Source organism: Eptatretus burgeri, chromosome 15 (genome assembly GCF_056783735.1).
Source record: "Eptatretus burgeri isolate ZD-2024b chromosome 15, Ebu_testis_v1, whole genome shotgun sequence".
Taxonomy (NCBI): Eukaryota; Metazoa; Chordata; class Myxini; order Myxiniformes; family Myxinidae; genus Eptatretus; species Eptatretus burgeri.
This window is the reverse complement of record NC_140975.1, coordinates 65,246,863-65,265,976: the sequence shown is the minus strand read 5'-3', so window position 1 is coordinate 65,265,976 and position 19,114 is coordinate 65,246,863. Positions and strand designations below refer to the sequence as shown.

At 34.5% G+C, this 19,114-nt stretch overlaps 1 protein-coding gene across 1 annotated transcript in view; it reads left to right on the top strand.

Moving 5' to 3' along the window:
* Positions 1-19,114, top strand: part of LOC147012358 (uncharacterized) — a 45,057-nt gene that overhangs the window by 11,134 nt on the left and 14,809 nt on the right. The gene's annotated exons all lie outside the window — the stretch shown is intronic.

Genomic DNA, 19,114 nt, shown 5'->3' with positions numbered 1-19,114 from the left:
TGGGGCCTTACCTTTTGATATGGACTTGAAAGGCCAAGAAACAGTGGAGGAATATTTATGTAAGCATGTGAAGTGGCACAAATCTTGTCACCTGAAATTTGCCCACTCTAAGTTGAGGTGTGTGCAAGAAGCAAAATGAAAGCATATCAGCACAGCTAATGAGGGTGACCATTAGCAATCAAAACGACAAGGCACAACCCCATTGCCAGGTCTTGTCTCTTGTACAGTATATTCTGCTCAGAGTCCTCTGGAAAGCTACACCTCTGTGCTACAATGCAGCTTGACAGGGAACTAAGGAAAATAGCCACATAGTTGGAAGACAAAACATTTCTGGCAATAATAGCCAGAGATTATTTACTGGCAATGGATGCTACGTATCACAACTGCCGACAAATACCGCTATCGCTCGATGCAATGGTGTTGAACTCAGAAGACATCAAGCATCGACGAAGAACATGAGCTCGAAACCAGGGCATTTACTGAACTGGTATCTTACATCAAATTCTTAAAAGAAAGAAGGGGAGTTCCTCTTTAAGCTTTCTGAGCTGCACGATCTGTTTCTGAAGAGATCTTGGTATTGTGATGGTCACAAACAAATGGAGACTTAAAGCTCAACTTTTTGATCATTTTCTGGGAGACTGTCAAGAACAGACAGATGGCAGAAATATGCTTTTGGTGTTTAACGAAGGACTGAAAACGCTTCTCAAAGAAGCTCGAGCTCGCTGAGATTACACTTCTGAAGCCTTAGCTATGGCCAAAACAGTGAACATCCTGAGAAAGGAGACGTTTGACTTTGAAAGCTTCCGATTTAATAGTAGTTTTCCGGTCGACTGCCAGGGCCAATCTATGCCCCCAATCCTAAAGACATTGGTGTCCATATTAGTAAATGGGACGAATTTGAAGGAACAAGACAAAACAGACTCTCAAGCTTGTTTGTCCATATCTCAAATGATTGTCTTTGACACATAGCGTCGGACAAATTCCAGCATGAAGCGTCACCCTCATGATCGTGAGCCTCCTCTTCCATTGCATGTAGGTTTGGACATTCACACAAGAACCAGAAGCAAACCATGATGCTTGATTCAACGATATCCTATGGAGCACGGATGTTTGCAAAAATGATTACTTTCGACGTGTCTGAAAAAGTGTATTCAAGAGAGCGACATGCAATTGATATATTTGGTGTTTGTTTTCAAGGCAAAACTGTTCGAACAATTGAGCATTCCTATGTGTGCATGCGTGTGCATGTGTGTGAAAGGCAAACAAACTCTGTACAGATTACTGTGAACAACGTGAAATAGGCCTACATTTGTTACTTCACATGTATGATTCACATACTACTTTCATAGCTGAATTAGACGCCCCCCCCAATCCCCCCACCCTCACACCCCCACTTGGGCCCCATTTTCGGCCATATACGTCCTGCTATAGTCCAATTGCAAACCTGATATACTGTTTCCAATAAATACTGCACCTACAAGGTGCAATATATATATATATATATATATATATATATATATATATATATATATATATATATATATATATATATATATATATATATATTGTTACGGATTTCAGAATCCGGTCTGATGAATGCATCCACACATCCAGGTCCTCAGATAGTTATTTCCTCAAATGCAAGTCCAGGATAGACCCATCCCCATGTCTAATGGGATTTTAAATGTGATGCGTTGAGAAGGGTAAAGAATAGATCCCCTCTCTTATGGGAAGCTTTTTTTCTTTACGAAAGACACGTTTACACACACTTCTTTCGCGAGCGCTAACGCCCACCCTTTTTTTTCTTCAGCAACGTTTATGCACATATTTCTTTCGCGAGTACTGAGGCCCACCCTTTTTCGAGTGCACAGGTTGTCATGGTAACGGTGTGCAAGTGGGGTGGGGTGAGCTTGGGGGACTCTGCGACCGATGAGACGTGCCGCATATATAAAAAGAATTGGAGGTCTGTTCAAAAGAAAGAAAGCAGAGAGGAAGGGCACGAAAGAGAAGTGAACAAGAAGTGGGCAAGCGCGTGAGAGAAGAAGTGGGCAAGCGAGCCAGAGAGGGTGTGAGCGCGCTAACGAGGAAGCGAGCGAGTGAGTGTTTGGGTGTCTGACCAGCGCCAACAACGAGACAATTCGTCCTTCCCAGTGCTTGAGCAAGCGAGCATGTGGTGCACGTGTGGGTGTGAGTAGCGCCGACAACAAGTGAGGCACAGGTCGGTCACAACGAGTGAGGCACCCACCGGTCAGTCACAAACGGACTGTGTGGGTCACTGGACGTCACCAATTTTGTGAAGTGTGAGGAGATGCCTGTGTTGCAGCACCAGGATCTAAACCCACAACACACGATCTTTGTGCCCCCCCCCCCAAGATGTCGACTGGCATTCATGGCTGTCCACGAATGGGTGCAAGGCAAGGCTGGGTCCTGGCGATGGACAACACATGCACACACACATTTCAGGACGTTTTCACTTCACGGACGACTTCTCTCTGGTGAGCAAGATGACTCTTCTCCCCCCCCCCCCCGAATGATCTGCTGGGTACCCTTGTCTGTGTTTCATTTTAAGTCAGTCAACCCCCAATAAGCATCTGCTCTCTGTCTCTTTCCTGTCATTTTGGTTGATTTTGCATGAATAACTCCATTTTGATTGCTTTGGATTTATTCACTTATTTACCTCAGGAAATAAAAAGTTCTTTTTATTTATTTATTTTATTAATGATAAATCATTTGTCGATTTCCAACCTGTCCGTGTTTGTCCTTTCCTTCCATTGTTCTAGCATTGTTCGAACCGAGATAGACTGGGAGGTAATTACGACAGATTTGACCAAAAATCGTCAGAACGCACCGGCGGTTAAAGCGCTCGGCCGCCCTAATTAAAATATGATCAGGTAATATTGGTGCTTTGCGGAGGGCACGCTCCCCGTTCAGGTAACCACGTGACCTCTAGTTAAACAGAATAATTAGACGGTGGACACTGTAACTCGTGGTTGACTGGGTGGCGTTCATGGTTCTAAAACAACCCACCGTACCGCAATGTTAATTGTGAGAGGTGGCCCCAGGTCCAGCTCTTCCAAGGACAGAGCCCCTGAGTGAGTGACTAATCCCCCTGAGTGACAAACTGGTGTCTCGGTACTCGTGGCCACAACAATATATATATATATATATATATATATATATATATATATATATATATATATATATATATATATATATATACATATATAGTATATACATACATATATACATACATGTGAAGTTTGTTCAAAAAAGACCTGGACAACTTTGGTTGTTCATATATTTGGAACCACAGATTATACGATGATACCCTTTGTTTTATGTTATACAGAAACCCATATAGTTTTATGCACACTATCAATGCACTTCATTCAATGTGAGCTCCATTTGTCGTGTGCAGGACACCAAGGTAGTACAATAGTTCTTGCCATGTTCGGCTCAGCATGTTTGCATCCACCAATGTGCAGGCAGCTGTGATCCGAGAACCAAGATCCTCAAGTTTGCCACCTTGGTGTTGTGGACGAAATCTTTGACAAACTCCCATAGAAAAAAAATCAAGGGGGCTTATATCTGTTGACTGTAGTGGTCAGGCGGTTTGTCCGTCACAGTCAATCCAGCGACCTGGAAATTTTTCATCCAGAACATCTCAAATGATGAAGACCCAATGAGGGGGAGCTCTATCCTGTTGAAAAATGATATCAGGTTGCAGGTCTTCAATCTGTGGAAAGGCAAATGCTTCCAACATGTTCATGTAAATTGTTGAGGTCACTGTATCCTCCTCAAAGAAAAACCGACCCAACAAGCTATCATGGTCAATGCCGCATCACACATTGACCTTTGGACTGTCACCTATGTGTTCAATGGCCACATGGGGGTTTTCAGAGGCCCAGATCCTCACATTGTGCCATTTCCATCCATCCATTGGGACCATACACTGTGTAGAGCATTTTTGCTGTCTTAGCAGTCTTCTGGGCTATTGGGCACAATACTGGACAGGTAACCACTCCAATGCAGGATACCAGCAAGCAGGTACTCATTTTGCCAACCTCAAAAGGATGACAGGCTGAGTCAACCCCACCTGGTTTTAATTCAACAGCCAATCAGGATTTGATCTCAGGGCCCTCGGATCTCAAGCCCACTACCCTAACCATTAAGCCAACACCAGGCATATTGTGCCAGTTGATCTTCCCCAAGACATGAAAGCAAGCTTCGTCTGTGAACATGACCTGTTTTTCTCTAATCTTCATCATCCTCTATGCGACTGAACAATTCCAAGGCAAACGCTTTGCATTTTTGGTCCATCATCTGCTTTGAGTTGCTGCAGAATCTACACCTTATCGGCATAAAGCTTCAGCCTTTTTATGCAAAATCCTGTGTCCAGTGGTGGTTGGTAGTCCCAGTTCTCCGGGTGCATGTCAAATATATTTTCTGGGATTTTGTTGAAATGATGCATGCACTCGTTCAACGTATGCTGCACTAGTGCTTGGTGAACTGGCACTTTTCTGTTCGTGACAACTTATACTCACCTTCATCCCCTTGTACGACTCTCTGATATTAGTCCACGATAATGGATTCCTTCCACACCTTGTATGGAAATTATGCTGAACTTGCGTGCCGGATCTCTTCTCGATGAACCATTCGACACACTCAGCTTTTCTCCTGTGGAGTCGGAATTTTCTTTTACAATAAACCACCAGACCTGAAAATACCGAAAAATATTTGAGTTTCTGTATCATACAAAACAAAGGGTATCATTGTATATTTTGTGGAACTAAATATATGAACAACCAAAGTTGTCCAGGTCTTTTTGTGACACCCTGTATATGGAACAATGTAAACGTACAATTCGTGTTTATTTCACCACGATTGAAGTACAATAAGTTTGAGGCTGTACAAATAATTTTTTGTCAGAGATATTATTGCAGTAAGGAGGCAGTAATGCAGGGAGTTGGCTGAATATGGGACGCATTCACATGACATACTGATCATCTTCGGCAGAGTGTGAGTGATTCCCAACTTGGGAGTTCATTTACTTTCTAAGCTAGTTTGATTGTTGCAATGGAGAGATTTTGTGTGCAGGTTGTTTGACCAAGACTGCTCTGAAGTGAACACAGCTCGACACAACCTGCTTTTCCTGGCTACCAAAGCTGAAGCAAACACGCCTCCGACCAGTGACTCTTTGAAAAACATATCGTGAGAGCGAACTACCAGATAGCAATCCATACAAGGTGTCTGGAGCAGTCATCTGCCGTCCCCAGTCCACAGGATCATGGGTGGAATATCATTAATGACGGTGACTTGGAAATTGTATGGGGTAATCTCCCACCTGCACCAAACACTGTTGGAGCTAACGAACTGTGGTTGTAAGAAGACTGATTGTGAAGAGCCCCATGTCAAAAGGCAAAGGTCGTTGCTCATCTACACACCACAATGTACCATGCACAGATCTCTATAAATGTGCTGAATGCAAAAAAATTATATCAACTGAAAATGCTTTGGATGACTTTGAAGAAAACTCAGATAATTCTGATGATGATTAGGTGATGATGATTGCTCTTCACATTTTGTCTTTCCTTATGAATGTATGACTTGATGGAAATCATGATTTTTTTGTTATTGTGCTTTCTATCGTTTTTGACCCTGTCTCTCAATGGTGAAGAATTTGACCCTATCTCTCAATGGTGAAATAGAACCCTATCTCTCAAAGGTGAAGAATTTGACCCAATCTCTCAATGGTATCTCTCAATGGTGAAGAATTTGACCCCATCTCTCAATGGTGAAGAATTTGACCCTATCTCTCAATGGTGAAATAGAACCCTATCTCTCAATGAATAAAAAAAATGAACAATTTTTTAAAATTTTAGAAGTTGCATCCGGATCCGGATCTTCATCAAAATCAAATCAGGTCATCCTTGTCATACACCAAAGCTGTCCACAAAATTTCATTTGGATCTGTCCACAACTTTTTGAGATATCCGGCACACAGACAAACAGACAGAAAAAAACATAACCTCCTTCACCTTCAGTGGTTAAGGTAATAACAAGGCATGACATTAATTTTAATCACAGTACTACCTTGTTGTCCTTGTACGAACATTTAAAAAATGCAGCAAAACTCCAAAAACCCAACAATTTCTAAAAAAAAAAAAAAAAACAATAATCCCCCAAGCATAAAGTTTCATCTCATTACCATATGTACTTTCGATATAATTTGGTGTTTAATTGTAAGTTTGCTGAATTTGAAGCAATAACACTCCTCATTCTCTCCCAAATGGAGTGTTTGATAAACTAACCAGTCTCACACAGCTGTATTTGGGTGCCAACAAGCTCCAATCTCTCCCTCGTGGAGTGTTTGATAAACAGACCAAACTCACTGCTTTGTCTCTGGATAACAACCAGCTGAAAAGTGTGATAAATAATTATTACCTATTTTTGTGACACATTTTTAATTAATTTGATTTTGGGGGTGAGGTGTTTTTAATAACATGGCAGTGAGGGGTTTTTAATAATATCGTGGTGAGGTGTTTTTAATAATATCGTGGTGAGGTGTTTTTAATAACATGGCAGTGAGGGGTTTTTAATCTTATCATGGTGAGGTGTTTCAATAATTTCATGGTGATGTGTTTTTAATAATTTCGTGGTGAGGTGTTTTTAATAACATGGCAGTGAGGTGTTTTTAATAATTTCGTGGTGAGGTGTTTTTAATAACATGGCAGTGAGTTGTTTTTAATAATTTCGTGGTGAAGTGTTTTTAATAATTTCGTGGTGAGGTGTTTTTAATAACATGGCAGTGAGTTGTTTTTAATAATTTCATGGTGAAGTGTTTTTAATAATTTCGTGGTGAGGTGTTTTTTTACTAATTTCATGGTGGTGTTGTTAATAATTTCTTGGTGAAATGTTTTTAATAATTTCGTCGTGAGCTGTTTTTTAATAATTTCGTGGTGAGGTGTTTTTAATAACATGGCAGTGAGTTGTTTTTAATAATTTCATGGTGAAGTGTTTTTAATAATTACATGGTGAAGTGTTTTTAATAATTTCGTGGTGAGGTGTTTTTTACTAATTACATGTTGAAGTGTTTTTAATAATTTCTTGTTGAAATGTTTTTAATAATTTCGTGGTGAGCTGTTTGTTAATAATTTCATGGTGAAGTGTTTTTAATAATTTTGTGGTGAGGTGTTTTTAATCACATGGCAGTGAGTTGTTTTTAATAATTTCATGGTGAGGTGTTTCTAATAATATCGGAGTGAGGTGTTTTAATAACATGGCAGTGAGGGGTTTTTAATAATATCGTGGTGAGGTGTTTTTAATAACATGGCAGTGAGTTGTTTTTAATAATATCGTGGTGAGGTGTTTTTAATAATTTTATGGTGAGGTGTTTTTAATAACATGGCAGTGAGGTGTATTTAATAATTTCATGGTGAGGTGTTTCTAATAATATCGGAGTGAGGTGTTTTTAATAACATGGCAGTGAGGGGTTTATAATAATATCGGAGTGAGGTGTTTTTAATAACATGGCAGTGAGGTGTTTTTAATAATATCGTGGTGAGGTGTTTTTAATAATTTTATGGTGAGGTGTTTTTAATAACATGGCAGTGAGGTGTATTTAATAATATCGTGGTGAGGTGTTTTTAATAATTTTGTGGTGAGGTGTTTTTAATAATTTCGTGGTGAGGTGTTTTTAATAATATCGTGGTGAGGTGTTTTTAATAATATCGTGGTGAGGTGTTTTTAATAATTTCATGGTGAGGTGTTTTTAATAATTTCGTGGTGAGGTGTTTTTAATAATATCGTGGTGAGGTGTTTTTAATAATTTTATGGTGAGGTGTTTTTAATAACATGGCAGTGAGGTGTATTTAATAATATCGTGGTGAGGTGTTTTTAATAATTTTGTGGTGAGGTGTTTTTAATAATTTCGTGGTGAGGTGTTTTTAATAATATCGTGGTGAGGTGTTTTTAATAATATCGTGGTGAGGTGTTTTTAATAATTTCATGGTGAGGTATTTTTAATAATTTTGTGGTGAGGTGTTTTTAATAATATCGTGGTGAGGTGTTTTTAATAATATCGTGGTGAGGTGTTTTTAATAATTTCATGGTGAGGTGTTTTTAATAATTTCGTGGTGAGGTGTTTTTAATAATATCGTGGTGAGGTGTTTTTAATAATTTTATGGTGAGGTGTTTTTAATAACATGGCAGTGAGGTGTATTTAATAATATCGTGGTGAGGTGTTTTTAATAATTTTGTGGTGAGGTGTTTTTAATAATTTCGTGGTGAGGTGTTTTTAATAATATCGTGGTGAGGTGTTTTTAATAATAACGTGGTGAGGTGTTTTTAATAATTTCATGGTGAGGTGTTTTTAATAATTTTGTGGTGAGGTGTTTTTAATAATATCGTGGTGAGGTGTTTTTAATAATTTTATGGTGAGGTGTTTTTAATAACATGGCAGTGAGGTGTATTTAATAATATCGTGGTGAGGTGTTTTTAATAATTTCATGTTGAGGTGTTGTTAATGATATCATAGTGAGGTGTTTTTAATAACATGGCAGTGAGGTGTATTTAATAATATCGTGGTGAGGTGTTTTTAATAATTTCGTGGTGAGGTGTTTTTAATAATATCGTGGTGAGGTGTTTTTAATAATTTCATGGTGAGGTGTTTTTAATGATATCGTAGTGAGGTGTTATTAATAACATGGTGGTGAGGTGTTAATAACATGAGGATGAGGTGTTATTAATAATATCGTGGTGAGGTGTTTTTAATAATATCGTAGTGAGGAGTTTTTAATTATATCGTAGTGAGGTGTTTTAATAATATCATAGTGAGGTGTTTTTTAATAACATGGTAGTGAGGTGTTTTTAATAATATCGTGGTGAGGTCTTTTTAATAATTCGGTGGTGAGGTGGTTTTATTAATGTGGTAGTGAGGTGGTTTTATTAATGTCGTAGTGAGGTGGTTTTAATAATTTGGTGGTGAGTTGTTTTTAATAATTTGGTAGTGAGGTGGTTTTAATAATATCGTAGTGAGGTGTTTTTTAATAGCATGGCAGTGAGGTGGTTTTAATAATATTGTAGTGAGGTGTATTTAATAATTTGGTGGTGAGGTGTTTTTAATAAAATCGTAGTGAAGTGTTTTTAATAATATCGTGGTGAGGTGTTTTTAATAATATCGTAGTGAGGTGTTTTTAATAATTTGGTGGTGAGGTGTTTTTAATAATATCGTAGTGAGGTGTTTTTAACAATATCGTAGTGAGGTGTTTTTAATAAAATCGTAGTGAGGTGTTTTTAATAATTTGGTGGTGAGGTGTTTTTAATAATTTGGTGGTGAGGTGTTTTTAATAATTTGGTGGTTAGGTGTTTTTAATAATATCATGGTGAGGTGTTTTTAATAATATGGGAGTGAGGTGTTTTTAATAATATCATAGTGAGGTGTTTTTAATAACATGGCAGTGCGGTGTTTTTAATAATTTGGTGGTGAGGTGTTTTTAATAAAATCGTAGTGAGGTATTTTTAATAATTTGGTGGTGAGGTGTTTTTAATAATATCATAGTGAGGTGTTTTTAATAATATCATGGTGAGGTGTTTTTAATAACATGGCAGTGAGGTCTTTTTAATAATATCACAGTGAGGTGTTTTTAATAACATGGCAGTGAGGTGTTTTTAATAACATGGCAGTGAGGTGTTTTTAATAATTTGGTGGTGAGGTGTTTTTAATAAAATCGTAGTGAGGTATTTTTAATAATTTGGTGGTAAGGTGTTTTTAATAATATCATGGTGAGGTGTTTTTAATAATTTGGTGGTGAGGTGTTTTTAATAATTTGGTGGTGAGGTGTTTTTAATAATATCGTAGTGAGGTGTTTTAATCATATCGTAGTGAGGAGTTTTTAATCATTTGGTGGTGAGGTGTTTTTAATAACATGGCAGTGAGGTGTTTTTAATAATTTCATGGTGAAGTGTTTTTAATAATTTCATGGTGAAGTGTTTTTAATAATTTTGTGGTGAGGTGTTTCTTACTAATTTCATGGTGAAGTCTTTTTAATAATTTTGTGGTGAGGTGTTTTTAATAACATGGCAGTGAGGTGTTTTTAATAATTTGGTGGTGAGGTGTTTTTAATAAAATCGTAGTGAGGTATTTTTAATAATTTGGTGGTAAGGTGTTTTTAATAATATCATGGTGAGGTGTTTTTAATAATTTGGTGGTGAGGTGTTTTTAATAATTTGGTGGTGAGGTGTTTTTAATAATATCGTAGTGAGGTGTTTTAATCATATCGTAGTGAGGAGTTTTTAATCATTTGGTGGTGAGGTGTTTTTAATAACATGGCAGTGAGGTGTTTTTAATAATTTCGTGGTGAGGTGTTTTTAATAACATGGCAGTGAGTTGTTTTTAATAATTTCATGGTGAAGTGTTTTTAATAATTTCATGGTGAAGTGTTTTTAATAATTTTGTGGTGAGGTGTTTTTTACTAATTTCATGGTGAAGTCTTTTTAATAATTTTGTGGTGAGGTGTTTTTAATCACATGGCAGTGAGTTGTTTTTAATAATTTCATGGTGAGGTGTTTCTAATAATATCGGAGTGAGGTGTTTTTAATAACATGGCAGTGAGGGGTTTTTAATAATATCGTGGTGAAGTGTTTTTTAATAATTTCGTGGTGAGGTGTTTTTTACTAATTACATGGTGAAGTGTTTTTAATAATTTCTTGGTGAAATGTTTTTAATTATTTCGTGGTGAGCTGTTTTTTAATAATTTCATGGTGAAGTGTTTTTAATAATTTCATGGTGAAGTGTTTTTAATAATTTTGTGATGAGGTGTTTTTAATCACATGGCAGTGAGTTGTTTTTAATAATTTTTTGGTGAGGTGTTTCTAATAATATCGGAGTGAGGTGTTTTTAATAACATGGCAGTGAGGGGTTTTTAATAACATCGTGGTGAGGTGTTTTTATTAATTTCATGGTGAAGTGTTTTTAATAATTTTATGGTGAGGTGTTTTTAATAATATTGTGGTGAGGCGTTTTTAACAACATGGTGGTGAGGTGTTTCTAATAATATCGGAGTGAGGTGTTTTTAATAACATGGCAGTGAGGGGTTTTTAATAATATCGGAGTGAGGTGTTTTTAATAACATGGCAGTGAGGTGTTTTTAATAACATCGTGGTGAGGTGTTTTTAATAATTTTATGGTGAGGTGTTTTTAATAATTTCGTGGTGAGGTGTTTTTAATAATATCGTGGTGAGGTGTTTTTAATAATATCGTGGTGAGGTGTTTTTAATAATTTCGTGGTGAGGTGTTTTTAATAATTTTGTGGTGAGGTGTTTTTAATAATATCGTGGTGAGGTGTTTTTAAAAATTTTATGGTGAGGTGTTTTTAATAACATGGCAGTGAGGTGTATTTAATAATATCGCGGTGAGGTGTTTTTAATAATTTTGTGGTGAGGTGTTTTTAATAATTTCGTGGTGAGGTGTTTTTTAATAATATCGTGGTGAGGTGTTTTTAATAATATCGTGGTGAGGTGTTTTTAATAATTTCATGGTGAGGTGTTTTTAATAATTTCGTGGTGAGGTGTTTTTAATAATATCGTGGTGAGGTGTTTTTAAAAATTTTATGGTGAGGTGTTTTTAATAACATGGCAGTGAGGTGTATTTAATAATATCGTGGTGAGGTGTTTTTAATAATTTCATGTTGAGGTGTTTTTAATGATATCATGGTGAGGTGTTTTTAATAATTTCATGGTGAGGTGTTTTTAATGATATCGTAGTGAGGTGTTATTAATAACATGGTGGTGAGGTGTTAATCACATGAGGATGAGGTGTTATTAATAATATCGTGGTGAGGTGTTTTTAATAATATCGTAGTGAGGAGTTTTTAATTATATCGTAGTGACGTGTTTTTAATAATATCATAGTGAGGTGTTTTTAATAATTTGGTGGTGAGGTGTTTTTAATAATATCGTAGTGAGGTGTTTTTTAATAACATGGCAGTGAGGTGGTTTTTAATAATATTGTAGTGAGGTGTATTTAATAATTTGGTGGTGAGGTGTTTTTAATAAAATCGTAGTGAAGTGTTTTTAATAATATCGTGGTGAGGTGTTTTTAATAATATCGTAGTGAGGTGTTTTTAATAATTTGGTGGTGAGGTGTTTTTAATAATATCGTAGTGAGGTGTTTTTAACAATATCGTAGTGAGGTGTTTTTAATAAAATCGTAGTGAGGTGTTTTTAATAATTTGGTGGTGAGGTGTTTTTAATAATCTGGTGGTGAGGTGTTTTTAATAATTTGGTGATGAGGTGTTTTTAATAATATCATGGTGAGGTGTTTTTAATAATATGGCAGTGAGGTGTATTTAATAATATCATAGTGAGGTGTTTTTAATAACATGGCAGCGAGGTGTTTTTAATAATTTGGTGGTGAGGTGTTTTTAATAAAATCGTAGTGAGGTATTTTTAATAATTTGGTGGTGAGGTGTTTTTAATAATATCATAGTGAGGTGTTTTTAATAATATCATGGTGAGGTGTTTTTAATAACATGGCAGTGAGGTGTTTTTAATAATATCATAGTGAGGTGTTTTTAATAACATGGCAGTGAGGTGTTTTTAATAACATGGCAGTGAGGTGTTTTTAATAATTTGGTGGTGAGGTGTTTTTAATAAAATCGTAGTGAGGTATTTTTAATAATTTGGTGGTAAGGTGTTTTTAATGATATCATAGTGAGGTGTTTTTAATAATTTGGTGGTGAGGTCTTTTTAATAATTTGGTGGTGAGGTGTTTTTAATAATATCTTAGTGAGGTGTTTTAATCATATCGTAGTGAGGAGTTTTTAATCATTTGGTGGTGAGGTGTTTTTAATAACATGGCAGTGAGGTGTTTTTAATAATTTCGTGGTGAGGTGTTTTTAATAACATGGCAGTGAGTTGTTTTTAATAATTTCATGGTGAAGTGTTTTTAATAATTTCATGGTGAAGTGTTTTTAATAATTTCGTGGTGAGGTGTTTTTTACTAATTTCATGGTGAAGTCTTTTTAATAATTTTGTGGTGAGGTGTTTTTAATCACATGGCAGTGAGTTGTTTTTAATAATTTCATGGTGAGGTGTTTCTAGTAATATCGGAGTGAGGTGTTTTTAATAACATGGCAGTGAGGGGTTTTTAATAATATCGTGGTGAAGTGTTTTTAATAATTTCGTGGTGAGGTGTTTTTTACTAATTACATGTGAAGTGTTTTTAATAATTTCTTGGTGAAATGTTTTTAATAATTTCGTGGTGAGCTGTTTTTTAATAATCTCATGGTGAAGTGTTTTTAATAATTTCATGGTGAAGTGTTTTTAATAATTTTGTGATGAGGTGTTTTTAATCACATGGCAGTGAGTTGTTTTTAATAATTTTTTGGTGAGGTTTTTCTAATAATATTGGAGTGAGGTGTTTTTAATAACATGGCAGTGAGGGGTTTTTAATAACATCGTGGTGAGGTGTTTTTATTAATTTCATGGTGAAGTGTTTTTAATAATTTTGTGGTGAGGTGTTTTTAATAATATTGTGGAGAGGCGTTTTTAACAACATGGTGGTGAGGTGTTTCTAATAATATCGGAGTGAGGTGTTTTTAATAACATGGCAGTGAGGGGTTTTTAATAATATCGGAGTGAGGTGTTTTTAATAACATGGCAGTGAGGTGTTTTTAATAACATCGTGTTGAGGTGTTTTTAATAATTTTATGGTGAGGTGTTTTTAATAACATGGCAGTGAGGTGTATTTAATAATATCGTGGTGAGGTGTTTTTAATAATTTTGTGGTCAGGTGTTTTTAATAATTTCGTGGTGAGGTGTTTTTAATAATATCGTGGTGAGGTGTTTTTAATAATATTGTGGTGAGGTGTTTTTAATAATTTCATGGTGAGGTGTTTTTAATAATTTCATGGTGAGGTGTTTTTAATAATATCGTGGTGAGGTGTTTTTAATAATTTTATGGTGAGGTGTTTTTAATGATATCATAGTGAAGTGTTTTTAATAACATGGCAGTGAGGTGGTTTTAATAATATTGTAGTGAGGTGTATTTAATAATTTGGTGGTGAGGTGTTTTTAATAAAATCGTAGTGAAGTGTTTTTAATAATATCGTGGTGAGGTGTTTTTAATAATATCGTAGTGAGGTGTTTTTAATAATTTGGTGGTGAGGTGTTTTTAATAATATCGTAGTGAGGTGTTTTTAACAATATCGTAGTGAGGTGTTTTTAATAAAATCGTAGTGAGGTGTTTTTAATAATTTGGTGGTGAGGTGTTTTTAATAATCTGGTGGTGAGGTGTTTTTAATAATTTGGTGATTAGGTGTTTTTAATAATATCATGGTGAGGTGTTTTTAATAATATGGCAGTGAGGTGTTTTTAATAACATGGCAGTGAGGTGTTTTTAATAATTTGGTGGTGAGGTGTTTTTAATAAAATCGTAGTGAGGTATTTTTAATAATTTGGTGGTGAGGTGTTTTTAATAATATCATAGTGAGGTGTTTTTAATAATATCATGGTGAGGTGTTTTTAATAACATGGCAGTGAGGTGTTTTTAATAATATCATAGTGAGGTGTTTTTAATAACATGGCAGTGAGGTGTTTTTAATAACATGGCAGAGAGGTGTTTTTAATAATTTGGTGGTGAGGTGTTTTTAATAAAATCGTAGTGAGGTATTTTTAATAATTTGGTGGTAAGGTGTTTTTAATAATATCATAGTGAGGTGTTTTTAATAATTTGGTGGTGAGGTGTTTTTAATAATATCGTGGTGAGGTGTTTTTAATAATATCGTAGTGAGGTGTTTTAATCATATCGTAGTGAGGAGTTTTTAATCATTTGGTGGTGAGGTGTTTTTAATAACATGGCAGTGAGGTGTTTTTAATAATTTCGTGGTGAGGTGTTTTTAATAACATGGCAGTGAGTTGTTTTTAATAATTTCATGGTGAAGTGTTTTTAATAATTTCATGGTGAAGTGTTTTTAATAATTTCGTGGTGAGGTGTTTTTTACTAATTTCATGGTGAAGTCTTTTTAATAATTTTGTGGTGAGGTGTTTTTAATCACATGGCAGTGAGTTGTTTTTTAATAATTTCATGGTGAGGTGTTTCTAGTAATATCGGAGTGAGGTGTTTTTAATAACATGGCAGTGAGGGGTTTTTAATAATATCGTGGTGAAGTGTTTTTAATAATTTCGTGGTGAGGTGTTTTTTACTAATTACATGGTGAAGGGTTTTTAATAATTTCTTGGTGAAATGTTTTTAATAATTTCGTGGTGAGCTGTTTTTTAATAATTTCATGGTGAAGTGTTTTTAATAATTTCATGGTGACGTGTTTTTAATAATTTTGTGATGAGGTGTTTTTAATCACATGACAGTGAGTTGTTTTTAATAATTTTTTGGTGAGGTGTTTCTAGTAATATCGGAGTGAGGTGTTTTTAATAACATGGCAGTGAGGGGTTTTTAATAACATCGTGGTGAGGTGTTTTTATTAATTTCATGGTGAAGTGTTTTTAATAATTTTGTAGTGAGGTATTTTTAATAATATTGTGGAGAGGCGTTTTTAACAACATGGTGGTGAGGTGTTTCTAATAATATCGGAGTGAGGTGTTTTTAATAACATGGCAGTGAGGGGTTTTTAATAATATCGGAGTGAGGTGTTTTTAATAACATGGCAGTGAGGTGTTTTTAATAACATCGTGGTGAGGTGTTTTTAATAATTTTATGGTGAGGTGTTTTTAATAACATGGCAGTGAGGTGTATTTAATAATATCGTGGTGAGGTGTTTTTAATAATTTTGTGGTGAGGTGTTTTTAATAATTTCGTGGTGAGGTGTTTTTAATAATATCGTGGTGAGGTGTTTTTAATAATATCGTGGTGAGGTGTTTTTAATAATTTCATGGTGAGGTGTTTTTAATAATTTCATGGTGAGGTGTTTTTAATAATAACGTGGTGAGGTGTTTTTAATAATTTTATGGTGAGGTGTTTTTAATAACATGGCAGTGAGGTGTATTTAATAATATTGTGGTGAGGTGTTTTTAATAATTTCATGTTGAGGTGTTTTTAATGATATCATAGTGATGTGTTTTTAATAACATGGCAGTGAGGTGTATTTAATAATATCGTGGTGAGGTGTTTTTAATAATTTCGTGGTGAGGTGTTTTTAATAATTTCATGGTGAGGTGTTTTTAATGATATCGTAGTGAGGTGTTATTAATAACATGGTGGTGAGGTGTTAATAACATGAGGATGAGGTGTTATTAATAATATCGTGGTGAGGTGTTTTTAATAATATCGTAGTGAGGAGTTTTTAATTATATCGTAGTGAGGTGTTTTTAATAATATCATAGTGAGGTGTTTTTAATAATTTGGTGGTGAGGTGTTTTTAATAATATCGTAGTGAGGTGTTTTTAATAACATGGCAGTGAGGTGGTTTTAATAATATTGTAGTGAGGTGTATTTAATAATTTGGTGGTGAGGTGTTTTTAATAAAATCGTAGTGAAGTGTTTTTAATAATATCGTGGTGAGGTGTTTTTAATGATATCGTAGTGAGGTGTTTTTAATAATTTGGTGGTGAGGTGTTTTTAATAATATTGTAGTGAGGTGTTTTTAACAATAACGTAGTGAGGTGTTTTTAATAAAATCGTAGTGAGGTGTTTTTAATAATTTGGTGGTGAGGTGTTTTTAATAATTTGATGGTTAGGTGTTTTTAATAATATTGTAGTGAGGTGTTTTTAACAATAACGTAGTGAGGTGTTTTTAATAAAATCGTAGTGAGGTGTTTTTAATAATTTGGTGGTGAGGTGTTTTTAATAATTTGGTGGTTAGGTGTTTTTAATAATATCATGGTGAGGTGTTTTTAATAATATGGCAGTGAGGTGTTTTTAATAATATCATAGTGAGGTGTTTTTAATAACATGGCAGTGAGGTGTTTTTAATAATTTGGTGGTGAGGTGTTTTTAATAAAATCGTAGTGAGGTATTTTTAATAATTTGGTGGTGAGGTGTTTTTAATAATATCATAGTGAGGTGTTTTTAATAATATCATGGTGAGGTGTTTTTAATAACATGGCAGTGAGGTGTTTTTAATAACATGGCAGTGAGGTGTTTTTAATAATTTGGTGGTGAGGTGTTTTTAATAAAATCGTAGTGAGGTATTTTTAATAATTTGGTGGTAAGGTGTTTTTAATAATATCATAGTGAGGTGTTTTTAATAATTTGGTGGTGAGGTGTTTTTAATAATTTGGTGGTGAGGTGTTTTTAATAATTTGGTGGTTAGGTGTTTTTAATAATATCATGGTGAGGTGTTTTTAATAATATGGCAGTGAGGTGTTTTTAATAATATCATAGTGAGGTGTTTTTAATAACATGGCAGTGAGGTGTTTTTAATAATTTGGTGGTGAGGTGTTTTTAATAAAATCGTAGTGAGGTATTTTTAATAATTTGGTGGTGAGGTGTTTTTAATAATATCATAGTGAGGTGTTTTTAATAATATCATGGTGAGGTGTTTTTAATAACATGGCAGTGAGGTGTTTTTAATAACATGGCAGTGAGGTGTTTTTAATAATTTGGTGGTGAGGTGTTTTTAATAAAATCGTAGTGAGGTATTTTTAATAATTTGGTGGTGAGGTGTTTTTAATAATTTGGTGGTGAGGTGTTTTTAATAATATCATAGTGAGGTGTTTTTAATAATTTGGTGGTGAGGTGTTTTTAATAATTTGGTGGTGAGGTGTTTTTAATAATATCGTAGTGAGGTGTTTTAATCATATCGTAGTGAGGAGTTTTTAATCATTTGGTGGTGAGGTGTTTTTAATAACATGTCAGTGAGGTGTTTTTAATAATTTCGTGGTGAGGTGTTTTTAATAACATGGCAGTGAGTTGTTTTTAATAATTTCATGGTGAGGTGTTTCTAATAATATCGGAGTGAGGTGTTTTTAATAACATGGCAGTGAGGGGTTTTTAATAATATCGTGGTGAAGTGTTTTTAATAATTTCGTGGTGAGGTGTTTTTTACTAATTACATGGTGAAGTGTTTTTAATAATTTATTGGTGAAATGTTTTTAATAATTTCGTGGTGAGCTGTTTTTTAATAATTTCATGGTGAAGTGTTTTTAATAATTTCATGGTGAAGTGTTTTTAATAATTTTGTGATGAGGTGTTTTTAATCACATGGCAGTGAGTTGTTTTTAATAATTTTTTGGTGAGGTGTTTCTAATAATATCGGAGTGAGGTGTTTTTAATAACATGGCAGTGAGGGGTTTTTAATAACATCGTGGTGAGGTGTTTTTATTAATTTCATGGTGAAGTGTTTTTAATAATTTTGTGGTGAGGTGTTTTTAATAATATTGTGGTGAGGAGTTTTTAACAACATGGTGGTGAGGTGTTTCTAATAATATCGGAGTGAGGTGTTTTTAATAACATGGCAGTGAGGGGTTTTTAATAATATCGGAGTGAGGTGTTTTTAATAACATGGCAGTGAGGTGTTTTTAATAACATCGTGGTGAGGTGTTTTTAATAATTTTATGGTGAGGTGTTTTTAATAACATGGCAGTGAGGTGTATTTAATAATATCGTGGTGAGGTGTTTTTAATAATTTTGTGGTGAGGTATTTTTAATAATTTCGTGGTGAGGTGTTTTTAATAATATCGTGGTGAGGTGTTTTTAATAATATCGTGGTGAGGTGTTTTTAATAATTTCATGGTGAGGTGTTTTTAATAATTTCGTGGTGAGGTGTTTTTAATAATATCGTGGTGAGGTGTTTTTAATAATTTTATGGTGAGGTGTTTTTAATAACATGGCAGTGAGGTGTATTTAATAATATCGTGGTGAGGTGTTTTTAATAATTTCATGTTGAGGTGTTTTTAATGATATCATAGTGAGGTGTTTTTAATAACATGGCAGTGAGGTGTATTTAATAATATCGTGGTGAGGTGTTTTTAATAATTTCGTGGTGAGGTGTTTTTAATAATATCGTGGTGAGGTGTTTTTAATAATTTCATGGTGAGGTGTTTTTAATGATATCGTAGTGAGGTGTTATTAATAACATGGTGGTGAGGTGTTAATAACATGAGGATGAGGTGTTATTAATAATATCGTGGTGAGGTGTTTTTAATAATATCGTAGTGA